We start from the raw sequence: 9,934 nt of genomic DNA, 5'->3' as shown, positions 1-9,934 counted from the left end.
AAAAAATCGTATATGCAAGGAATTTGTGGCATCTGATACGCAGATGAGTGGAGGTGGGTCAGAGACCCAGCTAGAACCTCGTGACGCATTCAGTCTTTCTTCAACCGCCTTGGAGAGCGGACGTTCGCTTTTGCTCTCCTTTCCCCAAACCGGTTTTTGTCCTAAGCCTGTGATACCTTCCTACTGGTTGTGTTGTGTTTTTGGTTGTCTGTGTGTTTTGTGGTGGTGTTATCATATATTATCTGATTTGCAATTTAGGAGGGAGAGCAAAACTAAGCAGAATGGAGATATCAAAGGATAAGAGAGGAAAGAAAATGATAAGATTAGAAGTTGATCTTTCTGAAGGTAGCCATGCCTGTCATGAGCAGTAAGTTTTTTCTTGGGAGAAGCACTTGTGGTCCAAAGGTGAAGGAGAAGTTCTGCTAAGCAGAAACTTAGCAGAACTGCTTATAAAAACCCTGAGCATTCATCATCAAGACGAGGCATGCAAGCATGCACTCCAGTATAGTTTTGCCCTCTATATGCCAGAAACATGAAGGATTATATCATTAGGAAGCTCACATCTTGCTATCCAGCCTCTCCTAACAATTATTTCATAGTGTAACTGCGAGATTTTCCTCCTGTTACACCTTTCAGACCTACCTACTCTCAATTTCCTTTCCAGCACTGAATGACCTCATAGGTCCCACTGCTTGACCTTTGGCCTAAGCTCTATACTGTATTCCATTCCACAATCAAAACACTTTAAAAATGCACTGTGAGTAAAACTTTGTCGAGTGGCATCTTGATGTACCAACTCAAGGAATTGTAGCAAGCTCGAAGTTATACATAACATCCATTTAAGAGGAGAGCATTAACTTTATGTTCCTTAATCTTAAACAGATAAATTCCCTGGCAAAACATTTACATTAGTTTTAGATACAACCAGACGGAGCCAAATGGAAATAGTATTCTTTTAGAAGACTTACAATGGCTCAAAGAAGAACCAAATTCCTGAGTATGTCGAAGGTGTCTCGACTTCCGATACTAGACAAAGAAGGAAATTGTCCCCTGAAGAAGAAAAAAAGCTGAAACTGGAAAAAAAGTCACATTCAGGACGTGATAACTGTAGGACCGAGTTTCGACTTGACAACTTCGGGCGAATCAAAGCCCAACCGATGAACAGTAACAAGATCGTGATACATCATTACACAGGACTTGTAGCTCATGACATGCTTGGATAAATCAAGGGCTGGCAAAAATTGTCATGTCAACATTTGTAAGTCAGCTTTTTCCCATTTTGGGATCAGACATAAAATGAGTTTTCTCTATTCTCTTTCTGAATGAACTCCCATCAGGGATGGGTCTTCATCCATCCTCATTCTCCATGATTCCCTCAGTCTTCTTACTGGTCGTCATTCTGCTACTTCAAGCTCTAATGCTTTTCTGACAAGCTGTTTTTCACACTTCTTATCAGGTATGAATTTTAATTTTCTATGGCTACACCTTTTCAAAACCTCTACTTTCCTTGCCAGTGCCCATGTTTCTGGGGTATTGTTATTTACTTGTAGTTGACACCTCTCTCTCAGTTTCATCCGTGCTACACCTGCAGGCAGTCCCCGAGTTATGGCGGGGGTGCCATTCTAGCAGCATGCCGTAAGTCGGAAACGCCGTACCCGCAACATCGTAATAAAAAAAAGGTTAAGTAGTGCCCTGGTAATAAACTGGTTTTCTCACCTTCTTGTACAATGTAGTGACCTCCTGGTGGCTACACTCCCTAAACCGGTTTTCTCATCTCTTTAAAGCGCTTACAGCTACACCGCTCGGAAACTAATTCCAGTCATCCGTCGCTTATGGTGTGCCATAACTTCGGAACATCTGCCATAACCCGGAACTATTTTTTGTTGAATATATTTGAAAAACACTGTAAGTTCGAGCCGGCGTAACCCGGGGACTACCTACTCTCTTTCTCACTGCTCTCTAAACTCCGTAGTGTAGTGTGTCCCCATGAATAAAAAAAATGTTCTATATCTTGTAAGACCTGCCCACATCTTTCTGACAAACACATGGCCACTTTCCTGATTGTATTTGTTTTCCAAGTTACCTTAAACTTTTAAACCTCGCCACCTTTTCCTCAAATAAATTCTGTGGTTATACAAAGTTATCCACATAAAGCAACTCCCAGGGGGTCACTTTTTATGACTCCTGTGTATCTTCTCCCATTACTATTGATAATCAGCAAAGGGCTCAGCACTGAGCCTTGATGGACACCAACACTTATATCAGATTCCTCTGATACTGTTGTCACTCTAGATCTAGTAATTAAGTTAATGAGTCTTTTTGGTAACCTCTGCCTTTATGATGGCCATGTAATTACTTGTCTTTTCAAGATCCACAAATATGAGATAAATTTCTTCCTGTTTGCATGGTGCTTCTGTAGTTGCCTCCTTATAAAGACTGCTCCTGTTGTTACATTCTTCAGCATAAAACCAAACTGTATTGTGTTAGGTAGTGTATTCCAAGCTCCTCTGAATCCACTACCCATATCAGCAATCTCTGGCATAGACAGCTGTGACTTATTTCCCATAGCCAACCTTTGGAATTTTATTTTTCCTTCCTCAAGCTACAATACTCTTCCCTTGTGTACATTTAGTCAAAGAGTGATAGTGATAATCTTCCCTCACTTTCGAGGGTAGATATTACCATCTCCATCTGAGTTTAGGAATTCATCTGTTTACCTTACCTCTTTCTTTTATACCTCCAAGCTGGACTGGATAGTTAGCCAGTACAGATAAAACTAAAAGGATGGTCCACAAAACGTCATTCAAAAACACTGCTAGACTCCTGAATAACGTGACACCTTTGGAGTTAACGGAAAGCCCAGCCACATACCTTATTTGTCAATGGTGCCAGTTAACAAATGTTACCTCTCAAGTGGTGAAAATAGGAGCTAGGTAAACTTGAACTAGTTAACCAGCTAGGTGGGAAGACACCAAAGGCAATGGGTGAAAAGAAAAGAGTGGAAAGCGTTGCGGCTAGAAGTGGTAGTAATCTGCTAGGCCCGAGTTCGCGTCTCCGGCTGGCCAATGAAGAATTAGAGGAATTTATTTCTGGTGATGGAAATTCATTTCTCGGTATAATGTGGTTCGGATTCCACAGTAAGCTGTGGGTCCCGTTGCTAGGTAACCAATTGGTTCTTAGCCACGTAAAAGAAGTCCAATCGTTTGGGCCAGCCCTAAGAGAGCTGTTAATCAGCTCAGTGGTCTGGTTAAACTAAGGTATACTTTTTTTTATTCAATATTGTTTTTTCTCATTCGTCGGTTGTTTGTTCTCACATTCGTCGGAGAGTTTATTCTGTCTTTTGAATCAGGTTGTGAACATGTAAGAAAAGATAACCCACTACTTATACTTTCTTCTACAAGTGATGACGACTGTTGTCTTACAATACAAGGTTACTAGCTACAACATTACCACTGTGATAATACTCTGATACAATAATAATCGTAAAAGTGTTGTTTTACTTGCTATATTTTAAAAGTATAGTATATATAAACATTAAAATTTGTTTCATTTAGATCACATATTGAGCTGTTTGTGTGAAAGATAAATCTGTTGAACTATTTATACCCTCTAAAATTCTGTCCAGTGGCATTTTCCTTTGATTATCACCAAGCTGTGGAATTTTTTCTGCATCAGGTGTGATGAACTTTTTAATTTAATATCTTTGAAGAGGAAGGAGTTTTCCTTTCTAAGCATATACAGAACAGTACAGCAGCGTTGCAGGTGTTTGAAAATAATCAGAATCCCACCTCTAAACATCTGCCATTATGTTCGATGAACAGATTTGCAGCATGTGGGTAAACAATGTCAAACATGGCCAAGTTTGTCTCCGAAAAATTGACCTCTGCAGACACCTAAAGTATTTCTACACAGGGCAAGTTTTTCCATCTGCATGTAGGACCAATCCCCTTTTGTGAGTTTTTACTGTCTTCCCAAAAGACCATTTATTCTGTAGCATCCATGAAAACCCAGAGGAATACTTTCCACAGAGATGCCATGGTAACTTTATTTGTTCGCGAGAGTTCACTTGTGGAAGTGTTAGAGTTGGTGTCTCCTTTGTACGGTCTTCCGTAGAATAATGCTCTTCTTTTGTAGTCTTCCAACAGAATGGAAAAGGAATGTTCTAGAGCAACCACTGTATCTTATGCAACAGGATGTTTGCGCTTAGACTGTAGGTTTACGCAGAGAAGCATTTGCTGAACGATCAACAACTTACCGGGAGGCTATTCAGTCTGGGGCCAAGTTTGATCAGGTTCATGAATACGTACTTCTATGTAACTAGAGACAGAGAATGAAAAGTCCATTATGATACTTAGCAGGCAACATGGACAAGATAATGCAGCAGCTTTTGTCCTTACCAGTGCTGTCCATAGCTACATATTATAGTGGCCATAAGTCGGTTCAGTTTTTGAGGAATACCAAAAGTATCTTCCCAGCAAATTTGGCCCAAATTCATACATTCATCCCAAAAGAGTCCAAAAAGAATGGAACTGAACTTCATCCACTCCAAATTCCACAAAAGGACTGCAACTGAAATGGCGATAGCTATCACAATCTCGCAAAGGATGGCAAGGTGTTAACTCTTATCTTGAAGCTGGACCGAAAGCAACGGTTGGCACAGGGAGAGAAAGCGGTAGTAAGAAGATAAGCTAAGTAAAGCTAAAAATAATCTAAAAGATAAAACGGAAAATCCAGGTTTAAAATTGAGCGAAACAGACATTTGCAGTTGTTTATCCAAACTTTGTTCCGGGAATATAAAGCCCAAAAAATTAACATAACTTTATCCTTCCTATCAGTAACCAAAGCCCAATTCAAAACATAAAGAAAGCTGAGAAGATCAATTTTACTCATCCCTTTTCATCTCAAAAGGGCCTATTCTCAATCATAAAAAATCTTAATCATTTCTTAGGATGCGTAGTGTTAAGCCCCAAAGACAGACAGTATTATTATTATTATTATTATTACTGAATTCAGAAAATGAAACCTATTCATATGGAACAAGCCCACCAAAGGGGCCACTGACTTGAAATTCAAGCTTCCAAAGAGTATGGTGCTCATTGAGAAGTAAAGGGAAATACAGAAAGAAGAGACCTCACTTATTAAAAAAGAAAAAATGAATTAATAAATACATAAAAAGTGTTAAAATTCAAGGAGAATAGTATTAAGGTAGTAAAGTAATGCATTGCATCTTCGCTTGAACTTCTGAAGTTCCAACTGCACGACATCCTCTGGGAAGCTGTCCCACAGTCCAACGGTTTGAGGAATAAGGGAACTCTGGAACTGAGGAAGTTCGACAGCGAGGTACTAGGGCCAAAAAGGCCACTCAGTACTGTAATGAGGGTCATGAAATAACTGGGAGAATAGAACCATGCCATCCAATGTGGCGTGACTAAAAAATTTATGTTCCCGCTGAACATTATTTATAGGATTCTTAAGATTCTTAAGAATGAAGTTGTCCTAAAAGTCTTGTAAATATTTATATTTGCGATTTGGTCTCAGGTTTATCGCTGAATTCAAAGGTGGCAGGTCAGAACATTTTTCAATTTTCACTTTTTCATATTTTTCTAACAGAAGACCCTACGCACTGATGTATGTACCACCTGCGTGAATACAGTAGTAGGGGCCTTGCACTTGGAGTTTTTGGTACATCATGGCCCTCTAGTACAAGTGCCAAGACACTCATTTGAGAAGAACTGACATTGACGCACAAGCTCTGAATAAACCAGATTTAATCTGTTTTTAAGTTTTTGTAAACGGATCATGATTCATCTCTAGAATAGAATAGAATACTATACAATTTAGGCCGAAGGCCAATCACTGGGCCCTATAAGGTCATTCAGTGCTGAAGTGGAAATTGACAGTATAAGGTTTGAAAGGTGTACCAGGAGGAAAACCTCAAAGCAGTTGCACTATGAAACAATTGTTAGGAGAGGATGGAAAGTAAGATGGCAGAAAGAGAATATGAGAGGAGGTACAGTAAAAGAAACAAAAGAGGTTGTAGCTAGGGGCCGAAGGCACGCTGCAAAGAACCTTAAGTAATGCCTACAGTGCACCGCACGAGGTGCACTGACGGCACTACCTCCCTACAGGGCAAAACTATGATGCACTACTGATTTAGAGCAATGATGGCCCTGACAAATGATATAACGAAACAAATCGTAACTGGAGACGTGCCATCAGCGCACCTCATGCAGTGCACTGTAGGCATTACTTAAGGTTCTTTGCAGCGTCTCTTCAGCCCCTAGCTGCGACCTCACTCACTTTTACTGTACCTCCGTTCATATTCTCTTCCTTCCATCTCACTTTCCACCCTCCCCTAACAATTGATTCATAGTGTAGCTGCGAGGTTTTCATACTGTTTCACCTTTCAAACCTTTCACTGTCAGTTTCTGTTTCAGCGCTGACTGACCCCATAAGGTCCCAGCGCTTGGCCTATGGCCTAAATTCTATATTCTACAGTATTCTATAACTGGAGAAGTGACCAACACAATCTGCCTTATAGCTAAAGAGGTTTTAATAGCCAAAGAAGGCTAACTGGTAGGTGGAAGGATTCTGGTCCTCCTACGTAGCAGTAAGCAAATCCCAAAAGAGACCTCTGGAAAGCTAAGATTCAGTTCTGAAAACAGACATAGCCATTTTCTCCACCGCCAAAAGCCCTGTAAGAATACAGATAACTTCCAGTCACGTCAGATTCCAAAGGAAAAGCTAGCGTTCTTTGCCTATGATGAGGGTCAAGTATTTCTGTAGTCTATTATGATTTGAACAAATCTGTCAGCTGAATAATGCTGGCTTTCAGTATCTTCCTTTTTCAGGTGTTTTGACTCAGTGGTCGAGTTTAACTACTTAATAAGAATGATTTTCGAGTGTTATTATTATTATTATTATTATTATTATTATTATTATTATTATTATTATTATTATTATTATTATTATTATTATTATTATTCATAAGATGAACTCAATTCACATGGAACAAGCCCACCCAAGGGGTCACTGACTTGAAATCCAAGCTTCCAAAGAATATGGTGCTCATTAGTAAGTAAGAGAAGGTAAAGGGAAATAAAGTGATTATAATTACAGACAAGTAAAAAAAATCTGCCAAAGTTTCTTCAGTGCGATCGAGTTTTCTGTACATCGTATAATCAAGGCCACTGAAAGTAGATCTATCTTTAGGGGGTCTCAGTATAATGCTGTATGAGCTGCGGTCCATGAAACTAACCACAGTCCGGTGGTGGCCTGTCCTATATCGTTGCCAGGCGCACGATTATGGCTAACTTTAACCTTAAATAAAATAAAAACTACTGAGGCTATATGGTTGCAATTTCGTATGTTTGATGACTGGAGGGTGGATGATCAACATACCAACTTGCAACCCTCTAGCCTCAGTAGTTTCTAAGATCTGAGGGCGGACATAAAAAGTGTGGACGGACAGACAAAGCCATCACAAAAGTTTTCTTTTACAGAACACTAAAACTACAAACTTCTTACAATTTCCAAAAGGGAATGAGGCTTCAATCTGTGCCAGACTGACAAATAATGACATGCACTGGGAACGTTACGAACTCTTTTGATCCTGTTTGAAGAGACACAATCATGAAACTCAAATCTCCGAAGACAAAAATGATAAATACAGAAACTGCTGTTGTTTATTGCTATTCCTGAGTATACTATCTAGCTAACAGAGAACCTTACCCTTGGAAAACGGGCATGCATGGCTCTGTATCATGATCAGTTACTGCCGCAGTGGGGGGGTCTGGGGTGGGAGGTTGAAACCAACATTCTTTGGAAGCTTGAATGTCAAGTCAGTGGCCCCTTTGGTGTGCTTGTTCAACGTGAATAGGTTTCATCTACTGAAATAATAATAATAATAATAATAATAATATAGGCTATGGGAAAAGACAAAACTAGAAATGGAGGGGTGTCATGAAACCAAATTATGCATTCAGAATCGTACTTTTACCTTCCATTCACAACCCCATTTTTCATCCCTTTTTGACTTTCGCTCGCAATACTTTTCCTCTTATCTCGCACATTTCACAGATCCATGCAAGCCTCGTACAGCTTTTCTCTTTACTTTCACTTTTCACATAAATGTTTAATAGCAAACATGATCCACATAACTACTTCCTTGTCTGAACACACCACTGTCAATGTTTCTGTCATTTGTTTACTTTCTCAATCAAAGTCCATAAACCCTCCTTGGTATATACAGTACAGTGACAGTGTGTTCCTGTAATTTATATTCCTATACAAGATAACATTAAGAGACACCAAACATTAAGAAATGTCAACATAAACCTGATTAATATGTAATTAGTAAAAAATAACATCAAAGACAAAAATGAGGGAAGTGTACTTGAGTGAATGCTCTGGTAGGGAAGCCACAACTTAAGGTCGTTGAGGGCCATTGGAAAAAGGTATTACCCAAGTTTCAAGAGTGTAGGGTACATGGTCACCACCTTTATTACCATTCTCTAAGCAACGTCTTGTCCCCCAAAAGTACATTCGTAACCTTCCACCTTCAATTGTTTCCAACTTTCTCGTCTAGCAAGAATAAAATTATTTTCAAAATTTCTACAATTTCTCTTTATTGTTTAAAATAATTATAATACTGCTGTCATTAAAAGCTTCTGACTACTTGTCTTGGGAAGAAGTGTCCTTCAGTGAAGATAAATACTTCGAAAAATCTCGCGAATGATAAATACACAAATTCTGCCTTAACAATACTATATTTGATGATGCCACTAGAATCTCCAAGTTGAAAATTGCAAAATGTACATTTTTAAATGGCAAGTATCTCCCCTTTTCCAACGTTAAACGGAATGTATTGGTGAATGGTTCAGTTTTAACTTTCATAATAGTACCGGTCCCGAGAAAAGAGAAAAATGAGACGAAAAATTAATTGCTCGTTCTACAAAATTAGCATGTTCCATCGTTTGTTTAGGTTAAACTAACCAAACCTTCTTGGTAACCTTGTGTTGGATTGTTTGAAATAATCCTGAAAATCTTGCCCAAATCTACTGTTTGAAACATTCCTGAAAAATCTATGCAGCAACGTGCTAATATTTTCCAAACAAACACTTTCTTGAAAATCTCTTGAGTATATTTCTCGCCCCAAATAACGACGAATCAATACCAGCTTAAACCCCAATTAACGAAGTATCCCATTAATACCTACACTCGTAGACTTCATCAATTCTTGACGATCGCGACATTAAAAATTCCCGCCGCATGGCAGAACCAGACCACCTGACCGTCCAGCGTCTCTTTCTGCTCGGACTGACGGCAGTCCTTCCAAGATCACCAGTCCGACAAAGGACAGAAGGACAGCGAAGCGATTCAGAGACCATTTTAAATGTGTGAGAGTCCCCCCCTTTTGAAGTGTTCAGAAAATGAGCTCGCAGAGAAAACGCTGAGTGACAGTGTTACCAAGGGTTCGGAGGGTGGGGGGGAGAGAGCGTCCTATGACCTCCAGCACCATGGTGGAGAGAGAGAGGAGGAGTGTATTGTACTGGATAAGGTGTTTTATGTTATTTTATGTGGTGTGTGACAACAGTTCAGAATACCGTAATGGACGAAGAGACACGTTAACTGCGTCGCCGTCAGATGAGCGCTGTTTGCAACTTCTCTAGGTAAGGACAAGGCGTGAATATGGTGATGAGAAAGTATTTCCTAACATATGACTCCGCTGAGCATTCGCCATGTTATCCAAAATTGGGTAGTAGTCTTCTGCTCTGTCCACCGCTATCGATTGGGCAATCGGACGGGCCTCCTCCTGCCCTTTGGGCACGGCGTCGGGGCCCTCGTGCCCATTTAGCATTTCAGGGAAAGAAAGTGCAGTAGGCTTCGAGTGTGAGAAAGTGATGTAGGTATTGCAAGGTGTTGTTGATGCAGT

The 9,934-nt window shown here is 39.8% G+C and overlaps 1 protein-coding gene across 2 annotated transcripts in view; it reads left to right on the top strand.

The window, feature by feature from the left end:
* The first annotated feature begins 9,112 nt into the window (after nt 1-9,112).
* LOC136853167 (zinc finger protein 493-like) overlaps nt 9,113-9,934 on the top strand; it is a 40,654-nt gene continuing 39,832 nt past the window's right edge. The window contains exon 1 of one of the 2 annotated variants that reach the window (XM_067128501.1): nt 9,113-9,671. The gene's annotated coding sequence lies outside the window, so the exon portion shown is untranslated. Of the gene's footprint in view, nt 9,672-9,879; nt 9,905-9,934 lie in introns of those variants that run through there. The other variant, XM_067128503.1, reaches the window with a different exon arrangement.

The sequence above is a fragment of the Macrobrachium rosenbergii genome, chromosome 26 (genome assembly GCF_040412425.1).
Source record: "Macrobrachium rosenbergii isolate ZJJX-2024 chromosome 26, ASM4041242v1, whole genome shotgun sequence".
Classification (NCBI taxonomy): domain Eukaryota; kingdom Metazoa; phylum Arthropoda; class Malacostraca; order Decapoda; family Palaemonidae; genus Macrobrachium; species Macrobrachium rosenbergii.
Note: the sequence above shows the minus strand (reverse complement) of the source record. Positions and strands in the feature narration are given on the sequence as shown.